The sequence below is a fragment of the Triticum dicoccoides genome, chromosome 4A (genome assembly GCF_002162155.2).
Source record: "Triticum dicoccoides isolate Atlit2015 ecotype Zavitan chromosome 4A, WEW_v2.0, whole genome shotgun sequence".
NCBI classification, from domain to species: domain Eukaryota; kingdom Viridiplantae; phylum Streptophyta; class Magnoliopsida; order Poales; family Poaceae; genus Triticum; species Triticum dicoccoides.
The window spans coordinates 699,928,694-699,949,601 of NC_041386.1; the positions used below are offsets into that span (position 1 = coordinate 699,928,694).

At 48.5% G+C, this 20,908-nt stretch overlaps 1 pseudogene; it reads right to left on the minus strand.

Annotated features, from left to right (window-relative positions):
• Window positions 1-7,962, minus strand: part of LOC119284135 — a 92,005-nt pseudogene extending 84,043 nt beyond the window's left edge.
• Window positions 7,963-20,908: the final 12,946 nt, after the last annotated feature.

The window sequence follows — 20,908 nt, forward strand, 5'->3', positions numbered from 1 at the left end:
GACTATCATCATCGGCCAGACTCCAAGACTATGAAGATACAAGATTGAAGACTTCGTCCCGTGTCCGGATGGGACTTTCCTTGGCGTTGAAGGCAAGCTTGGCGATACAGATATGTAGATCTCCTACCATTGTAACCGACTCTGTGTAACCCTAGCCCTCTCCGGTGTCTATATAAACCGGAGGGTTTTAGTCCGTAGGACGGACAACCATTACAACAAAATCATACCATAGGCTAGCTTCTAGGGTTTAGCCTCCTTGATCTCATGGTAGATCCACTCTTGTACTACCCATATCATCAATATCAATCAAGCAGGAGTAGGGTTTTACCTCCATCAAGAGGGCCCGAACCTGGGTAAAAACATCGTGTCCCTTGTCTCCTGTTACCATCCGCCTAGACGCACAGTTCGGGACCCCCTACCCGAGATCCGCCGGTTTTGACACCGACATTGGTGCTTTCATTGAGAGTTCCTCTGTGTCGTCACTGATAGGCTTGATGGCTTCTTCAATCAACAACAATGCAGTCCAGGGTGAGACTTTTCTCCCCGGATAGATCTTCGTGTTCGGCGGCTTTGCACTGCGGGCCAATTCGCTTGGCCATCTGGAGCAGATCGAAAGCTACGCCCCTAGCCGTTAGGACAGGTTTGGAAGCCTAAACTTCACGGCTGACATCCGCGGAGACTTGATCGTCGATGGATTCGAGCCACAACCAAGCGCGCCGCACTGTCACGGTGGGCATGATTTAGCTCTGCTACCGGACAGTGCCCTGGAGGCCGCACACGAGTCCGCTCTGACCCATAGTTCGGAGCCGACCGTGATCTCTACGGCGATGGAGCCGAATACTGACCTTGTCCTTTGCGAGGCTCGTGACTCCGAGGTGCCGGACTCCTCGCCGGACTCTGAACCTCCTGCGCCCCTGCCAATCAAATCCGATTGGGCGCCGATCATGGAGTTCACCGCCGCAGACATCTTTCAGCACTCACACTTTGGCGACATCCTGAATTCGCTAAAGTATCTCTCGTTATCGGGAGAGCCCTGGCCGGACTGCGGTCAGGATGGTTGGGATGCGGACAATGAAGAAATTCAAAACCCACCAACCACCCACTTTGTAGCCATTGTCGATGATTTAACCGACATGCTAGACTACGACTCCGAAGACATCGATGGTATGGACGACGATGCCGGAGACGACAATGAACCAGTGCCCACGGGGCACTGGAAGACCACCTCGTCATACGACATATACATGGTGGACATCCCAAAGGATGGGAACGGCAAAGAAGCATCGGAGGCAGATTCCTCTAAGAAACAGCCCAACCGCCGGCGTCAGCGGCGCCGCTCTAAATCCCGCCACAGCAAGAATGGAGATTCCAGCAGCGGAGATAATAACACCCCAGAGAGTGCCGAAGACAACCCCCTCCAGCAAGATTCAGCTCAAGAGGACGGAGATGCCAGCCCTCAAGAGAGAGCGGCAGACGAGGAGATAGAGGACGATAATTACATGCCTCCCTCCGGAGACGAGGCAAGCCTCAACGACGACAAATTCGTCGTGCCCGAGGATCACAAGAGCGCTTTAAACGCAGGCTAATGGCCACGACGAATAGCCTAAAGAAAAAGCAGCAACAGCTTCGAGCTGATCAAGACCTGCTGGCCGACAGATGGACCGAGGTCCTCACGGCCGAAGAGCATGAACTTGAACGCCCCTCCAAAAGCTACCCAAAACACAAGTTGCTCCCCCGATTAGAGGAGGAGGCATACAAACCTTCGTCACCAGCGCACAACACGGCAGACCGACCACCGCGTGGCTGCGACAGAGAGGCATCTAGGCCCTCCACCAGAACCGTACCCCGGCACTGCTCAAAAAGCGCGAAGCCACGGGGGAATGCGCCGGACTTGCGAGACATATTGGAGGACAAGGCAAAACAATCAAGATCTATCTACGGATTACGAGGGCGCCCCACGATCCACGACGACTACCGTCGCGCCGGATACAACAACTCCGGCCGGGCCGAACACAGCAGACAAAGCTCTCTTGAGCTACGTCGTGATATTGCCCAGTATAGAGGCGCCGCACACCCACTATGCTTCACAGATGAAGTAATGGATCATCAAATCCCCGAGGGGTTTAAACCCGTGAACATTGAATCCTATGATGGCACAACGGACCCCGTGGTTTGGATCTAAGATTATCTCCTTCATATCCATATGGCCCGCGGTAACGATCTCCACGCCATCAAGTATCTCCCACTCAAGCTTAAAGGACCAGCTCGGCATTGGCTTAACAGCTTGCCAGCAGAGTCAATTGGGTGTTGGGAGGACCTGGAAGCCACATTCCTCGACAACTTCCAGGGCACATATGTGCGACCACCAGACGCCGATGACCTAAGCCACATAATTCAGCAGCCAGACGAATCGGCCAGACAGTTCTGGACACGGTTCTTAACAAAGAAAAATCAAATCGTCGACTGTCCGGATGCAGAGGCCCCGCAGCCTTCAAACATAACATCCGCGACGAGTGGCTGGCCCGGCACCTAGGACAGGAAAAGCCGAAATCCATGGCAGCCCTCACATCACTCATGACCCGCTTCTGTGCGGGGGAGGACAGCTGGCTAGCCCGCAGTAACAACCTCAGCAAAAATTCTGGCAGTTCGGACTACAAGGACCGCAATGGCAGGTCGGGTCGCAACATAAACAAACACCACATTAACGGTGATAACAATGAGGATACGGCAGTCAACGCCGGATTCAGAGGCTCAAAACCCGGTCAGCGGAAAAAGCCATTTGAAAGAACTACCCCGGGCCCGTCCAATTTGGACCGAATACTCGACCGCTCTTGCCAGATACATGGCACCCCTAAAAAGCCAGCTAATCACACCAACAAGGATTGTTGGGTATTCAAGCAGGCAGGCAAGTTAATTGCTGAAAACAATGACAAGGGGCCGCATAGCGATGACGAGGAGGAGACCCGGCCGCCGAACAGTAGAGGACAGAAGGGGTCCCCCCCACAAGTGCGGACGGTAAACATGATATACGCAACCCACATAACCAAGAGGGAGCGGAAGCGTGCACTTAGGGACGTATATGCGATGGAGCCAGTCGCCCCGAAGTTCAATCCATGGTCCTCTTGCCCGATCACTTTCGATCGAAGGGATTCACCGCATTGGTTTTAGACCCAATCATCGATGGATTTCACCTCACTAGAGTCCTGATGGACGGCGGTAGCAGCCTGAACCTGGTTTATCAGGATACAGTGTGCAAGATGGGCATAGACCCCTCAAGGATTAAACCTACAAAGACGACCTTCAAAGGCGTCATACCAGGTGTTGAGGCCAATTGTACAGGCTCAGTCACACTGGAAGTGGTCTTCGGATCCCCGGATAATTTCTGAAGCGAGGAGTTAATCTTCGACATAGTCCCGTTCCGCAGTGGCTATCAAGCTCTGCTCGGACGAACCGCGTTTGCAAAGTTCAACGCGGTGCCGCATTACGCATACCTTAAGCTCAAGATGCCAGGCCCTCGTGGAGTCATCACGGTCAACGGAAACACTGAACGCTCCCTCCGAACGGAGGAACACACAGCGGCTCTCGCGGCAGAAGTACAGAGCAGCCTCTTAAGGCAATTTTTGAGTCCGACCGTTAAACGACCGGACATGGCCAAACGCGCCCGGAGCAACATACATCAAGACCACCTGGCACGTTCCGAGCACGCGTAGCAATGCGGCCCCAACCCCAGCCCTTGCATGATTGCAAGACCAGCTCTTCGCGTACATCATTACGCTCTGGAGATACCATGGGCATAGGGGGAGGGGCACGACCACGACAGGCCCAGAGTGTGGCTCAACCACACCAAGGGCTCCCAAGTGTGTCGCTCTTTTTCTTTTCCTTTTTTTTCTATTTATCCACAGGACTCCGTTCACCAGAGATCCTGTCCAGCGGTGAATCTGCCGAACTCACGATGCAACAGCTAGGGAAGGACAAAGGCTACGACGAACACTCAGGTGGTCTCCATTATGAGCATTAAATCTGTTAAATACACCATTCCGCAGCCTACCCCTGGAGGGGGACATGTCTAATAAGTCCAATCCCTTGCTTACCGCACTATTTGTATCGTTCTGCACTCATGGCAGAATTCCTTGAATAAACAATGCATCACTAATCGCTTATAATTGCATTCCTTTTTTACATATATGTTCATTTAAGATGTTTTGCATCCGTACACTCTGGTACGGCCAAATACACCAGGGGCTTATGTTCCCCGCATTATGGTGTGATAAGTCTGAACACTTTCACAAGTGCGGCACCCCGAACTTATAGCACTATATGCATCGGCTCCGAATCATGTCTTGGGTCAATAGTTGGGTTTGCCCGACTCCCATGTTTTTGTACCTTACGTTCCATTCTATCGGCTAAGGTAGCACTGGGAGAACCACTGCGATTGCGCCCCGGTTGAGCTGGGCGAGCGCCTCAGTGGAGAAAGCTAAAACTGACCGTCATGATAAGGCGAGAGCTGGTCGCTGTTCGAGAGGTCTTTTCGAGTCCCTAAAGACTTATGCCGCTTAGAGCGAGGAACCGGCTTCGTCCGGCCCAGGCGTGGATAGCGCCCCGAACTCGGTCTTTCGAACACTAGGGGCTTTGCCGAAATTTAAAATTATAGAATTCTATGGCTAAGTGAGAGTGTTCAAGCATTATAAGTCAGGTTGCCTTGTTCGTTGTGTTGAGCGCCTCCCTAGATGGACCCAAAAATGGGAACAAGAGCGCTCAAGTTTATCCCGAACACCCCAGCACTCGTGGCATGGGGGCTGAAGCCGAAGACTTGCCATCTCTCAGACTTGATAAACGGCCGCACAGAAGGTAATATTTTAAATTAACAAGCGTTGCTTAGCGCATATAAACAAAGTTTTCAGCGCACAGGATAACACATTGCAAGTCTACTCAAATATTACATCTTTGGGGCACTCATCCGCAATTTTGCGGGCACCCTTCAGGACACTCTTATAATACATTTCGGGCGTACGATACTCCTTGACCGCCGGCGGCGCGTCTGTCAGAAGCCTCCAGCATCTAGCCTTCCCTAGTGCACCTTTGCGCGGGCAAGGGCCCGACGGGCACCTTCAATGCAGGCGGAGCGCTTGATGACTTCCACCCAAGGGCATGCATCCACCAGCCTCCGCACGAGGCCGAAGTAGCTCCCAGGCATGGCCTCTCCAGGCCACAGCCGGACTATGAGGCCCTTCATGGCCTGCTCGTCTACCTTGTGGAGCTCGACCAGCTGCTTCAGCTGGTCGCTAAGGGGCACCGGATGTCCGGCCTCAGCATACTGAGACCAGAAGACCTTCTCCGTTGAGCTCCCCTCCTCGGCCCGGTAGAATGTGGCGGCATCGAACACGCTGCAAGGCAGATCTGCAAACGCTCCTGGAGAGCTCAGAATTCGGGTAAGTAACAAGTAATTCACATTCACATGCTTGCTTTGCATGAAAAATGCCTTACCCGCCGCTATTTTCTTCACCGCCTCAATATCCTGGAGGGCCTTATGGGCCTCGGCCTTAGCGGCTTTGGCACTCTCAAGAGCCGAGGCAAGCTCGGACTCTCGAGTCTTCGAGTCGCGCTCCAAACTCTCATGCTTTTCCATGAGAGCCTGGAGATCTTGCCGCACCTCCGCCACCCGCGCCTCCTGCTTCTCTCGCTCCGCTCGTTCCGTGGCCGCATTACGTTCGGCCGCGGACACGGCCTCCTTCAGGGTCGCCACCTCGTTCTTGGCCCCTGCAGTGCCCACGTTATCCTTGTTATTTCTATTGCAACCAAAATCCTTTTCTGTAAGGTACAAATTTAATACGGTGTTACTCACCTTCTTTGTCCTCGAGCTGCTTCTTGGCAAGGCCGAGCTTGTTCTCGGTCCGCTCGAGGTCCTGCTTCAAAGCACTGACCTCCGCAGTCAATGCGGCAGATGTCAGCAGTGCAGCCTGCAATCCCATATTGACATAATTTTTAGAACTCCTGCGTATATCTTTTTAGATCCTCAGTCCGGCTTTTCTTTCCGAACACCGAACCAAGCATCAGGGGCTACTATCTATGCGGTATTACATTGCATATTTTAAAAATTCTTACCTCAAAGCCTGTTAGAAGGCTGCTGCAGGCTTCATTCAGCCTGCTCTTGGCGAGCTGAACCTTCTGAATCACCGCACTCATGATAGTGCGGTGTTCTTCCTCGATGGAAGCGCCGTTGAGCGCCTCCAACAAGTTGTCCGGTGCCTCCAGTTGGACGGGGGCTGCCGGTGTCACGGTCCCGCCCTTCTTACGAAGGGGCCGCCTGCCGGACTCCGGAACCACTGCGGGTTCCGGTGCGGAGTCCGGCACGAAGTCCGGCACAAAGTCCGGAGGGTTGCCCTGTGGAACCTCCGGAGCCTCCCCCTCCTGGCGGGTCCCCTCCTGGGATCCCACCTCGGCGTCCTCAGCATCACGAGGGGTGGAGGCGGTCGGAATGGAATCAACATCCGACGGAGCCAAGGACCCGCTCGAAGAAGCGGGAAAATCATCCTCGGCCGGACTACAGGTTGTATGCGGCATTAGAAGGACACTGTGTGGCGAAAAAGAGAAATTATAAATCATTCAGGAATCTGGATACTTACGATCTTGCCGGGGGCTTGGCCCTTGAGGGCCACCCCTCGTCGCCATCATCGGTGTTGGCGGAGCTGTCCGGAGGAAGGGTCCTTCCCCTCTTGGACCCTTCGGCCTCCCCCGTTGGGGAAGCCTTCCTCTTCCTCTCTCCCCCCTCCTGGGGAGAGTCCTCTTTCTCCTCCTCGTCTTCGGGGGAGGAGTCCGCCTTGGAGCCATCGGACGATGAGTCCGATACCACCTGGCGCCGGGAACTCCTTCGGGTTCCCGTGGCCTTCTTCTTGGCCTTCTTCTCCGGCACCACGTAAAGGGCCGGAACCAGCAGCCCCGTCAAACGGGAATCCGCTGGGTCTTTGGGAAGGGGAGCCGGACAATCAACCTGTCCGGACGTCCTCTGCCAGTCCTGTTAAAGGCATTGGGAGTTTTAGATCCCACGTAGAGTCAAACTATGAAAAAAGTAAGTGTCCCATAAAGGATAGCAAAGCTTACCTCGCCGGACGGGTGCTTCGTGCTGAATCCGCGATCTTCAGTTGCAGATGCAGGGGCTTCTCCGCCCTTGAACAGCACCTTCCAGGCAGCTTCGTACGTCGTGTCGAAGAGCCCTCTCAGGGTCTGGTGCTATGCCGGATCAAACTCCCACAAATTGAAGGCCCGTTGTTGGCAGGGGAGAATCCGGCGGACGAGCATGACCTGGATCATGTTGACAAGCTTAAGCTTCTTGTTCACCAGGGTCTGGAGACAGGATTGGAGTCTTGTCAGCTCCTCCGAACTACCCCATAGTAAGCCCTTCTCTTTCCAGGAGGTGAGATGCATGGGGATACCAGATCTGAACTCGGGGGCCGCTGCCCATTTAGGGTCACGCGGCTCGGTGATGTAGAACCACCCCGATTGCCAGCCTTTGATGGACTCCACGAAGGCACCCTCGAGCCAGAGGACGTTGGGCATTTTGCCCACCATGGCGCCTCCGCACTCCGCTTGGACGCCCTTCACCACCTTCGGCTTGACATTGAAGGTCTTTAGCCACAAGCCGAAGTGGGGCTGGATGCAGAGGAAGGCCTCACACATGACGATAAACGCCGAGATGTTGAGGATGAAGTTTGGCGCCAGATCGTGGAAGTCCAGGCCGTAGTAGTACATGAGCCCCCGGACGAAGGGATGAAATGGGAAGCCCAGTCCGCGGAGGAAGTGGGGAAGGAATACGACCCTCTCATGGGCCCTGGGGGTGGGGATGAGCTGCCCCTTATCGGGCAGCCGGTGCGCGATGTCGCTGGACAAGTATCCGGCGCCGCGTAGCCTCTCGATGTGTCCCTCCGTAACGGAGGAGGCCATCCATTTGCCTCCCGCTCCGGACATGGCTGGAGAAGGTTGAAACGAGATGTGCGGACTTGGGCGCTAGAGCTCGAGTGCCCGGAGATGGATAAGCAAAGGAGGAAGAAGGCGTAGGTGAAAAAGGTGGATCCTTATCCCCTATATATGGGCGGACGAAGACTCTGTGTCCCCACCAGCCTGGTAAAACTTGCTTATCTCCCAAGCGCCACAATCAATGGCGCGGTTGGGTTACCCACGTCCGTATTGATGGGAATCCCGGAATAAGGGGAACACGATCTCTGCTTCGACAAGACGTGCCAAGGAAACCGCTTCGCTAAACACGTTGAGGTGGTACAATAAAAACGATTCAAGCAAAGGCTTGATGGTGGCGTGACGTCATGCCACAAAACGCGTCAGCAGATTGAACTTGTGTACATATTATTCTCTCTACGGTGGAATGTGGAATTTATTTTGCAGAGCCGGACACTATCCTGGTGTTCGCAATCTTCTATGAATTATTCGGAGAAGGAACCCGCCTTGCAATGCCGAACAATATGCGCGCCGGACTCATCGTCATTGAAGCCTGGTTGAGGGGCTACTGAGGGAGTCCTGGACTAGGGGGTGTCCGGATAGCCGGACTATCATCATCGGCCGGACTCCAAGACTATGAAGATACAAGATTGAAGACTTCGTCCCGTGTCCGGATGGGACTTTCCTTGGCGTGGAAGGCAAGCTTGGCGATACGGATATGTAGATCTCCTACCATTTTAACCGACTCTGTGTAACCCTAGCCCTCTCCGGTGTCTATATAAACCAGAGGGTTTTAGTCCGTAGGACAGACAACCATTACAACAATCATACCATAGGCTAGCTTCTAGGGTTTAGCCTCCTTGATCTCGTGGTAGATCCACTCTTGTACTACCCATATCCTCAATATCAATCAAGCAGGAGTAGGGTTTTACCTCCATCGAGAGGGCCCGAACCTGGGTAAAAACATCGTGTCCCTTGTCTCCTGTTACCATCCGCCTAGACACACATTTCGGGACCCCCTACCCGAGATCCGCCGGTTTTGACACCGACAATCATATCTATCATTGCAAGCAAAGATTTCCCTAGCAGCTTCTTCATTCATAACATAACCCTTAGGAACAACACGCAATACATAATCATTCGGAGAACCTTCATCATCACTATCATCAATAATAGGTTCTTCAGTAATTTCATTCCCCCTAACTCTAGCAAGTTGTTCATCAAGAAATTCACCTAATGGAAAAGTAGTATCACGCACAGAAGTAGTTTCATCATGCATAGCAGAACTGGCATCATCAATAACATGCGACGTATCAGAATTCATAGCAGTAGCAGGTTTAGGTGTCGCAAGCCTACTAATAATGGAAGGAGAATCTAGTGCAGAGCTAGATGGCAGTTCCTTACCTCCCCTCGTAGTTGAGGCAAAAATAGTAGGTCGGTCATCTTTCAAGTTCTTCATAGTGATCAATAGATATAAATCCCAAGTGACTTAGAGAATAGAGCTATGTTCCCTGGCAACGGCGCCAGAAATTAGTCTTGATAACCCACAAGTGTAGGGGATCGCAACAGCTTTCGAGGGTAAAGTATTCAACCCAAATTTATTGATTCGACACAAGGGGAGCCAAAGAATATTCTTGAGTATTAGCAGTTGAGTTGTCAATTCAACCACACCTGGATAACTTAGTATCTGCAGCAAAGTATTTAGTAGCAAAGTAGTATGATAATAAAGGTAATGGTAGCAACGGAAAAGTAAATAAGCAAAGAACAATATGTGAAAAGCTCCTAAGCAATGGATCAGTGATGGATAATTATGCCGGATGCGATTCCTCATGTAATAGCTATAACATAGGGTGATATAGAACTAGCTCCAATTCATCAATGTAATGTAGGCATGTATTCCGTAAATACTCATACGTGCTAATGGAAAAGAACTCGCATGACATCTTTTGTCCTACCCTCCCGTGGCAGCGGGGTCCTAGCGGAAACTAAGGGATATTAAGGCCTCCTTTTAATAGAGAACCAGAACAAAGCATTAGCACATAGTGAATACATGGACTCCTCAAACTACGGTCATCACCGACAAGTATCCCGATTATTGTCACTTCGGGGTTATCAGATCATAACACATAATAGGTGATTATAGACTTGCAAGATAGGATCAAGAACACACATAAATTCATGAAAACATAATAGGTTAAGATCTGAAATCATGGCACTCGGGCCCTAGTGACAAGCATTAAGCATAGCAAAGTCATAGCAACATCAATCTCAGAACATAGTGGATACTAGGGATCAAACCCTAACAAAACTAACTTGATTACATGGTAAATCTCATCCAACCCATCACCGTCCAGCAAGCCTACGATGGTATTACTCACGCAAGGCGGTGAGCATCATGAAATTGATGATGGAGGATGGTTGATGATGACGACGGCGATGAATCCCCCTCTCCGGAGCCCTGAACAGACTCCAGATCATCCCTCCCGAGAGAGATTAGGGCTTGGCGGCGGCTCCGTGTCATAAAACGCGATGAAACTTTCTCCCCCATTTTTTTCTCCCCGAACGTGAATATATGGAGTTGGAGTTGAGGTCTGTGGAGGTCCAGGGGCCCACGAGATAGGAGGGCGCGCCCTACAGGGGGGCGCCCTGCTGTCTCGTGGATAGGCCCTGGGGCCCCTAGTGTATTTCTTTCACCCAGAAATTTTTATTAATTCCAAAAAGTGCCTCCGTGGATTTTCAGGACATTCCGAGAACTTTTCTTTTCTACACATAAAACAACATCATGGCAGTTCTGCCGAAAAGAACGTCACTCCGGGTTAGTTTCATTCAAATCATGCAAGTTAGAGTCCAAAACAAGGGCAAAAGTGTTTGGAAAAGTAGATACGTTGGAGACGTATCATCTCCCCCAAGCTTAAACCTTTGCTTGTCCTCAAGCAATTCAGTTGATAAACTGAAAGTGATAAAGAAAAACTTTTACAAACTCTGTTTGCTCTTGTTGTTGTAAACATGAAAAGCCAGCATTCAAGTTTCAGCAAATATTATGAACTAACCATACTAACAATAACACCTAGGTCTCACAATTACTCATACCAATAGCATAATCAGCTAGTGAGCCATAATAATAAAACTCGGATGACAACACTTTCTCAAAATAATCATAACATGATATAACAAAATGGTATCTCGCTAGCCCTTCCTGAGACCGCAAAACATAAATGCAGAGCACCTTTAAAGATTAAGGACTGACTAAACATTGTAATTCATGGTAAAAGAGATCCAGTCAAGTGATACCCAATATAAACCAATAGTAATGAATGCAAATGACAGTGTGCTCTCCAGCGGGTGCTTTTAATAAGAAGGGTGATGACTCAACATAAAAGTAAATAGATAGGCCCTTCGCAGAGGGAAGGAGGGATTTGTAGAGGTGCCAGAGCTCGATTTTAAAATAGAGATTGAATAACATTTTGAGCGGCATACTTTCACTGTCAACGCAACAACTATGAGATGGTTGTATCTTCCATACTACATGCATTATAGGAAGTTCCCAAACAGAATGGTAAAGGTTTATACTCCCTCCAACCACCAACAAGCATGAATCCATGGCTTGCTCGAAACAACGAGTGCCTCCAACTAACAACAGCCCTGGGGGAGTTTGGTTTAATTATTTTGATTTCCTTTGATCTTTTTTTGGATCATGGGACTGGGCATCCCGGTTACCGGCCCTTTCTCGTGAATGAGGAGCGGAGTCCACTCCTCGTGAGAATAACCCACCTAGCATGGAATATATAGGCAGCCCTAGTTGTAACATGAGCTGCTCGATCATACAAAATAGAATTTCATTTGAAGGTTGAAGTTTGGCACATACAAATTTACTTAGAACGGCAGGTAAATACCGCATATAGGAAGGTATAGTGGACTCATATGGAACAACTTTTGGGTTTAAGGAGTTTGGATGCACAAGCAGTATTCCCGCTTAGTACAGGTGAAGGCTAGCAAAAGACTGGGAAGCGACCAACTGAGAGAGCGACAACTGTCGTAAACATGCATTAAAATTAATTTACACCGAGTACAAGCATGAGTAGGATATAATCCACTATGAACATAAATATCGTGAAGGCTATGTTGATTTGATTTAACTACATGCGTGAACATGTGCCAAGTCGAGTCACTCAATTCATTCAAAGGAGGATAACATCCCACCATATCACATCATAATAATTCTAATAGCATGTTGGCACGCAAGGTAAACCATTATAACTCATAGCTAATCAACCATGGCACAAGCAACTATAATCTCTAAATGTCATTGCAAATATGTTTACTTCATAATAGCTGACTCAGAAATGATGAACTCATCATATTTACAAAAACAAGAGAGGTCGAGTTCATACCAGCTTTTCTCATCCCAATAAGTCCATCATATATCGTCATTATTGCCTTTCACTCACACGACCGAATGATGTGTATAATAATAAGAGTGCACGTGCATTGGACTAAGCTGGAATCTGCAAGCATTCAACTCAAGAGAGAAGACAGGGTAATATGGGCTCTAAGTTAAATAAACAATCATGCATGTGAGAGCCACTAAGCATTTTCAATATAGTCTTCTCGACCCCCAAAGGAAAGAAAAGAAAATAAAACTATTTACATGGGAAAGCTCCCAATAAGTAAGAAGAATAAGAAGAAATCTTTTTGGGTTTTCATTTTAATTTCTACTACAAGCATGGAAATTAAACTAACTAATTTTTTTGGTTTTTCTTAAGGTTTATCAAACACACAAGAAGAAAACTAGAAAAAGAAATTTAAACTAACATGGATAATACAATGAAAGAGTATGAGCACCGACGACTAGTGTGTGAACACGAATGTAAAGACGGTGAGAAATACGTACTCCCCCAAGCTTAGGCTTTTGGCCTAAGTTGGTCTAGTACCAAGGACTGCCTGGCTGATATCCATAAGTGAAACTGGGGTTGTACTGAGATGCAGCGGCAACCGCCTCCTAAGCTGCAGCGTGTTGGCGAGCTGCCTCTGCTCTCCTCTCGTGTTCAGCTGCTTCCTCCCTGGTGACAACATATCTTCCTTCTACCTGATAATCAAAAAGGTAGGGAGCAGGAAGAGTAACAGGGACGACGTTGTGTCTGTCTTAGATTAGTCGATAATGTAGGAATTGTTCATTCCTCTCAAGAAAATGATGATTGAACATAGCTTCTTTATCCAAATAAACAGGAGGTAAAATCATATCCCCCTCTCGTGGGGCTATATTAAGGAAATTAGCCACACGGGTTGCATAAATTCCTCCAAATAAATCCCCCTTTCTACTATTATTCTGCAACCTACGTGCAACTATTGCCCCCAAGTTATAACCTTTATAACCTGACACAGCACTCTTGAGGACACAAAGATCAGGGACACACATGTGACATGCTTCGTCCTTACCGTTAATGTATCTACCAATAAAGAGAGCAAAATAATGTATAGCAGGAAAATGAATGCTCCCTATGGTAGCTTGTGCTATGTCCCTAGATTCTCCCACAGTAATACTAGCAAGAAAATCTCTAAATTCAGATTTTCGAGGATCATTAATATTACCCCACTGCGGGAGTTTGCAAGCAGTTGTGAAATCCTCTAAATCCATGGTATAAGATGTATCATAAATATCAAACATGAGACTAGGAGAATTACGCGCATAGATATGTTGGAACCTCCGCACAAAGGAATCAGTCAATTGATAGTACTGAGGACACTTATCTTGTAAGAAGTCCTCCAGCTCGGCATTACGCACATACGCGTCAAATTCCTCCTTGAAGCCTTCTTCGACCATAAAATCATCGGATGGCCACTCACAAGCTCGTACATCCGCGTCCCTCGGCAATTCAACATCTTGCTCACGTATAGCAATCCTTGGCCCTTTCTTTGCCGAGGAACCACCTTGGTACATTCTTCTAAGCATAATTCTTTTTCTAAAAAAATTCTGAAATTTAGTGACTTCAAAATAAAAGTGAATAAAACTAAACAAGATTGATAGCAACTACTCCTACAAGTGCCTAGAGCCTATATCATGCATTGGAATTGCTTGGGACCTTAAAAATTTAATATGCAAGCTCAAGAACATGGTCAACTATGCAGCAAAAATTTGCAATGAATAAAACACTAGCACAAAAAATAATTGGACCAATGGAGGAGTCACATACCAAGCAACAATCTCCCAAAGCAGTTTTGTAAATGGAGCTTTGAGCACGGAGATCGAAAATCGCAGCAAAATGAGCTAGAACTTGTGCTTGAGCTGGATGGGGATTTTCTGGGTAGAAGATGAAGTGTGTGGGTGCTGGCATAAGTGGAGGGGGGCCACCAGGGGCCCACGAGACAGGGGGCACGCCCTCCACTCTCTTGGCCTGGTGCTTGCCCCTCCAGCAGTGTTTTCACTGCCTAAAATCCTTAAATACTCCAGAAAAAATCATACTAAATTTGCAGGGCATTTGGAGCACTTTTATTTTTGGACTATTTTTTGTTGCATGGATAATTCAGAAAGCAGACGGATAATACTATTTTTGCTTTATTTATTCTAAAAAAACAGAAAGTAAAAAGAGGGTATAGAAGGTTGTGCCTTCTAGTTTCATCCATCTCGTGATCATCAAAATGAATCCACTAACAAGGTTCGTCAAGTCTTGTTAACAAACTCATTCCGAATAACACGGAACCGGAGAAATTTCGAATAACACTAAGTTACCTCCACGGGGATATGAAAATCCCCAATAATAAGAATATCATACTTTTTCTTGACAGTAGGAAGAGGAAATTCAAAACCTCCAATAATAATAGTTGGAACTTTTCCAATAGAATTGATGCTATGAACTTGAGATTGTTTCCTCGGAAAGTGTACCGTATGCTCATTACCATTAACATGAAAAGTGACATTGCCTTTGTTGCAATCAATAACAGCCCCTGTAGTATTAAGAATAGGTCTACCAAGAATAATAGACATACTATCATCCTCGGGAATATCAAGAATAACAAAGTCCGTTAAGATAGTGACATTTGCAAACACAACAGGCACATCCTCACAAATACCAACAGGTATAGCAGTTGATTTATCAGCCATTTGCAAAGATATTTCAGTAGGTGTCAACTTATTCCATTCAAGTCTACGATATAAAGAGAGAGGCATAACACTAACACCGGCTCCAAGATCACATAAAGCAGTTCTAACGTAATTTATTTTAATGGAGCATGGTATAGTTGGTACCCCGGGATCTCCAAGTTTCTTTGGTATTCCACCCTTAAAAGTGTAATTAGCAAGCATGGTGGAAATTTCAGCTTCCGGTATCTTTCTTTTGTTTGTAATGATATCCTTCATATACTTAGCATAAGGATTTACTTTCAGCATATCAGTCAAGCGCATACGTAAGAAAATAGGTCTAATCATTTCAGCAAAGCGCTCAAAATCCTCATCATCCTTTGACTTGGATGGTTTAGGAGGAAAAGGCATGGGTTTGTGAACCCATGGTTCTCTTTCTCTACCATGCTTCCTAGCAACAAAATCTTTCTTATCATAACATTGATTCTTTGATTGTGGGTTATCAAGATCAATAGCAGGTTCAATCTCTACATCATTGTTTTTGCTAGGTTGAGCATCAACATGAACATCATCATTAACATTATCACTAGGTTCATGTTCATCACCTGATTGTGTTTCAGCATCAGAAATAGAAATATCAATGGGATTCTCAGGTGTGTCTACAGTAGGTTCACTAGAAGCATGCAAAGTTCTATCGTTTTTCTTTTTCTTCTTTTTAGAAGAACTAGGTGCCTCTAAATTATTTTTCTGAGAATCTTGCTCGATTCTCTTAGGGTGGCCTTCAGGATACAAAGGTTCCTGAGTCATTCTACCAGTTCTAGTAGCCACTCTAACAACAAAGTCATTTTTATTATTTAATTCTTCAAGCAAATCATTTTGAGCTTTAAGTACTTGCTCAGCTTGAGTAGCAACCATAGAAGCATATTTGCTAACGAGTTTGAGTTCATCTTTAACTCTAGCTATATTATCGCCTACGCGTCCTATCTCGAAAGCATTACTCTTTAACTCTCTACCAACATAAGCATTAAAACTTTCTTGTCTAGCCATAAAGTCATCAAATTCATCTAAGCATGGGCTATGAAATTTAGTAGAGGGGATTTCAACTTTATCATATCTATAGAGAGAATTTACCTTTACTACCTGTGTCGGGTTATCAAGACAATATGGTTCTTCAATAGGCGGTATATTAAGACCATGTATTTCTTCAATAGGTGGTAAATTCTTAACATCTTCAGCTTTAATACCTTTTTCTTTCATTGATTTCTTTGCTTCTTGCATATCTTCAGGACTGAGAAATAAAACACCTCTCTTCTTCGGAGTGGGTTTAGGAATAGGCTCAGGAGTTGGCTCAATTGGTTCAGCAATTACTTTAGGAATTGGCTCGGGAAGAGTCCAATTATTTTCATTAGTCAACATATTATTCAATAATATTTCAGCTTCGTGGACTGTTCTTTCCCTGAAAACACAACCAGCACAACTATCCAAGTAGTCCTTGGAAGCATCGGTTAGTCCATTATAAAAGATATCAAGTATTTCATTTTTCTTAAGAGGATGATCAGGCAAAGCATTAAGTAACCGGAGAAGCCTCCCCCAAGCTTGTGGGAGACTCTCTTCTTTGATTTGCACAAAGTTATATATTTCCCGCAAGGCAGCTTGTTTCTTTTGAGCAGGGAAATATTTAGCAGAGAAGTAATAAATCGTATCCTGGGGACTACGCACACAACCAGGAGCAAGAGAATTATACCAAGTCTTAGCATCACCCTTTAATGAGAACGGGAATATCTTAAGGATATAAAAATAGCGAGACTTCTCATCATTAGTAAACATGGTGGATATATCATTCAACTTGGTAAGATGTGCCACAACAGTTTCAGATTCAAGGCCATAAAAAGGATCAAATTCAACTAAAGTAATAATTTCAGGATCAACAGAGAATTCATAATCCTTATTAGTAACACAGATAGGTGAAGTAGCAAAAGCAGGGTCAGGTTTCATTCTAGCATTAAGAGACTGCTGCTTCCATTTAGCTAATAATTTCTTAAGATCATATCTATCACTGCAAGCAAAGATTTCCCTAGCAGCTTCTTCATTCATAACATAACCCTTAGGAACAACACGCAATACATAATCATTGGGAGAACCTTCATCATCACTATCATCAATAATAGGTTCTTCAGTAATTTCATTCCCCGAACTCTAGCAAGTTGTTCATTAAGAAATTCACCTAATGGAAAAGTAGTATCACGCACAGAAGTAGTTTCATCATGCATAGCACAAGTGGCATCATCAATAACATGCGACATATCAGAATTCATAGCAGTAGCAGGTTTAGGTGTCGCAAGCCTACTAATAACGGAAGGAGAATCTAGTGCAGAGCTAGATGGCAGTTCCTTACCTCCCCTTGTAGTTGAGGGAAAAATAGTAGTTCGGTCGTCTTTCAAGTTCTTCATAGTGATCAACAGATATAAATCCCAAGTGACTCAGAGAATAGAGCTATGTTCCCCAGTAACGGCGCTAGAAATTAGTCTTGATAACCCACAAGTGTAGGGGATCGCAACAGCTTTCGAGGGTAAAGTATTCAACCCAAATTTATTTATTCGACACAACGGGAGCCAAAGAATATTCTTGAGTATTAGCAGAAGAGTTGTCAATTCAACCACACCTGGATAACTTAGTATCTGCAGCAAAGTATTTAGTAGCAAAGTAGGGTAACGGTAGCAAAAGTAAAGATAATTGTTTTCGGGTTTTTGTAGTAGTTGTAATAGTAGCAACGGAAAAGTAAATAAGCAAAGAACATATGTGAAAAGCTCGTAGGCAATGGATCAGTGATGGATAATTATGCAGGATGCGATTCCTCATGCAATAGCTATAACATAGGATGATATAGAACTAGCTCCAATTCATCAATGTAATGTAGGCATGTATTCCGTAAATAGTCATACGTGCTTATGGAAAAGAACTTGCATGACATCTTTTGTCCTACCCTCCCGTGGCAGCGGGGTCCTAGCGGAAACTAAGGGATATTAAGGCCTCCTTTTAATTGAGAACCGGAACAAAGCATTAGCACATAGTGAATACATGGACTCCTCAAACTACGGTCATCACCGAGAAGTATCCCAATTATTGTCACTTCAGGGTTGTCGGATCATAACACATAATAGGTGACTATAGACTTGCAAGATAGGATCAAGAACACACATATATTCATGAAAACATAATAGGTTAAGATCTGAAATCATGGCACTCGGGCCCTAGTGATAAGCATTAAGCATAGAAAAGTCATAGCAACATCAATCTTAGAACATAGTGGATACTAGGGATCAAATCCTAACAAAACTAACATGATTACATGGTAAATCTCATCCAACCCATCACCGTCCACCAAGCCTACGATGGAATTACTCACGCACGGCGGTGAGCATCATGAAATTGGTGATGGAGGATGGTTGATGATGACGACGGCGACAAATCCCCCTCTCCGGAGCCCCGAACGGACTCCAGATCAGCCCTCCCGAGAGAGATTAGGGCTTGGCGGTGGCTCCGTGTCGTAAAACGTGATGAAACTTTCTCCCCGATTTTTTCTACCCGAACGTGAATATATGGAGTTGGAGTTGAGGTCAGTGGAGGTCCAGGGGGCCCACGAGATAGGAGGGCGCGCCCTACAGGGGGGGTGCCCCCCTTGTCTCGTGGACAGGCCCTGGGCCCCCTGGTGTATTTCTTTCGCCCAGAAATTTTTATTAATTCCAAAAAGTGCCTCCGTGGATTTTCAGGACATTCTGAGAACTTTTCTTTTCTACACATAAAACAACATCATGGCAGTTCTGCTGAAAACAGCGTCAGTCTGGGTTAGTTTCATTCAAATCATGCAAGTTAGAGTCCAAAACAAGGGCAAAAGTGTTTGGAAAAGTAGATACATTGGAGACATATCAGGCCGCCGTCTGCGCGTGACCACCCGTCGCCCGACCCGACGGCCTCACAAGATGCGGCGGCCCATCATCCGCCATTCGTGCTCCGACCCGCACGTCGATCTACGCCGGCCATCTCCGCCCTCTCCGACAGGGACACCTGCATCGCCTCCACCCGGTGGCCTAGCGCCATGCGGCGGCTAATCATAGCTGCCGCTCGTGTGCCGGCCTGCCAATCGATGCACGCCACCCGCCTCCGCCGCGTCAGGCCCGTCGGCTGCCTCGTCCCCGGCCGCGTCAGGCCCGTCGGCTGCCTCGAACTCGGGCACCGCCGCTCCGCTGGTCGCTCGGGCCTCATTGTCCGGGCGCCGGCACTGCTTTAGCGACCCGGGTGCCGGTGCTAACGCGCTCGTCCGCACGTCGTCCCACGCCGTCCATCATCATCGGCTTCATCTCAGACTCCGCCGCCATCCCGCCTCCAACGAGCGGCTTCCCCGACCTCGCACGCGATCAGATTGATCACACGCCCGCCGCCACGATCCGCCTCATCTACGCCATGCGACCGACCTGGCCCATCGGTTGCGCGCCTTCGCAGGCCCCGTGAAGACCGTCCCGAGTTCAGCGCACCCCTCTACATATCGAGCTATGGGCTGTCGCTGCGTCAGCCCCATCTGGGCGCAGCGCCGCCGCCCCGTGGTTCTTCTCCGGCTGCACCGACCCACGTCACCGCTGTGTCGCCCCTTCGGGCCGTAGTGCTGCTGTCCATGGTCCCCCGCCGCCCCAAGGCCATCCGCTCCAGGCCGTCCCACAGCTGCACCGACCCTCGCGTCGCCGCTGCGTCGCCCCGTCGGGCCATACCGAGCGTGGCACGCGGTCCACGCTGCCGTCTCGAGACCGTTCCGGCGGTTGCACCGACCCGAGTTTGGCCGCTGCACTGCCCCTTCGGGCCGTAGCGCCGCGGCCCGCGCTCCCCGCCGTCGCCCTGAACTGCCCGCCTCCACTGCATCGCCCCTTCGGGCCATAGCGCCGCAGCCCACGTTCCACCGCCATCCCCGCGCGTCGAATTCTCGTGGCATGCGTCGTGCCGCCTCCTTTGGCGCGGGAACGCCACCGTCTGCGCCGGTCTTCATCATGCTGTAAAGGTTCTTCGCCTACTTCGAGCACCGCCGCCGCGCTCCTAACCTATCCGCCGCCACCTCCGTCAGGCCGCAGCCGTCGCCGCTCTTCTTTGGCCGCTGCCGTCGCTACCCCAGTAGCCGCCGCCGCCCGGTAACCTCCTTCGTCTTCGTCCAGCATCAGCCCGTCGTCAGCGTCACCGTCATCTACCCTCACCATTTTGTCTACCGACAACCGCGGGCGACATCAGCCCCGCAACGATTGGCGTTGCAACCGTCACCAAGTCCTTCTTGGCTAACCCCTCCGACCTCTTCAACATGGCGTATAGCTCGTGCAGGTCCCTTTTCTACGCATGCCCGGTGCTGGCAACATCGATGCGTGCCTTCGTCCATGACGTGTCGCAAGTCCTGGCAAGCCCGATGCTGGCAACATCGATGCGTGCCTTCGTCCACGACGTGTCGCAAGGCCTGGCAAGCCCGGTGCGGCACCTTGTCAACTTCTTCTTCGTCCGTCTACGCACGTCCGGTGCTGGCAACACCGATCCGTGCCATCGTTCACGACGCGTCCCCGGGCTTGCCACACCCGGCGCGACGCCTAGTCAACACCGTCTTCTCTTCGGCGCACCCCTACTTCGACACCACTACGCCCATGCTAAGTCGACGCCTCCTTGCGCCTGCGGCTCCATGGATACTTCCTCAACATCAGCTACCCCGACTTGGCATCGACCACGACATTCTTCGCACGACTACCTCGACCACGGCTCCACCACCCACGCTCTCGGCTACCTCGACAACGACACAAAGGGTTACCGCCTTGGTTGAGAAACCTCGTCGTTTTCCACTCCAGCCACGACTTCGCGATGCAT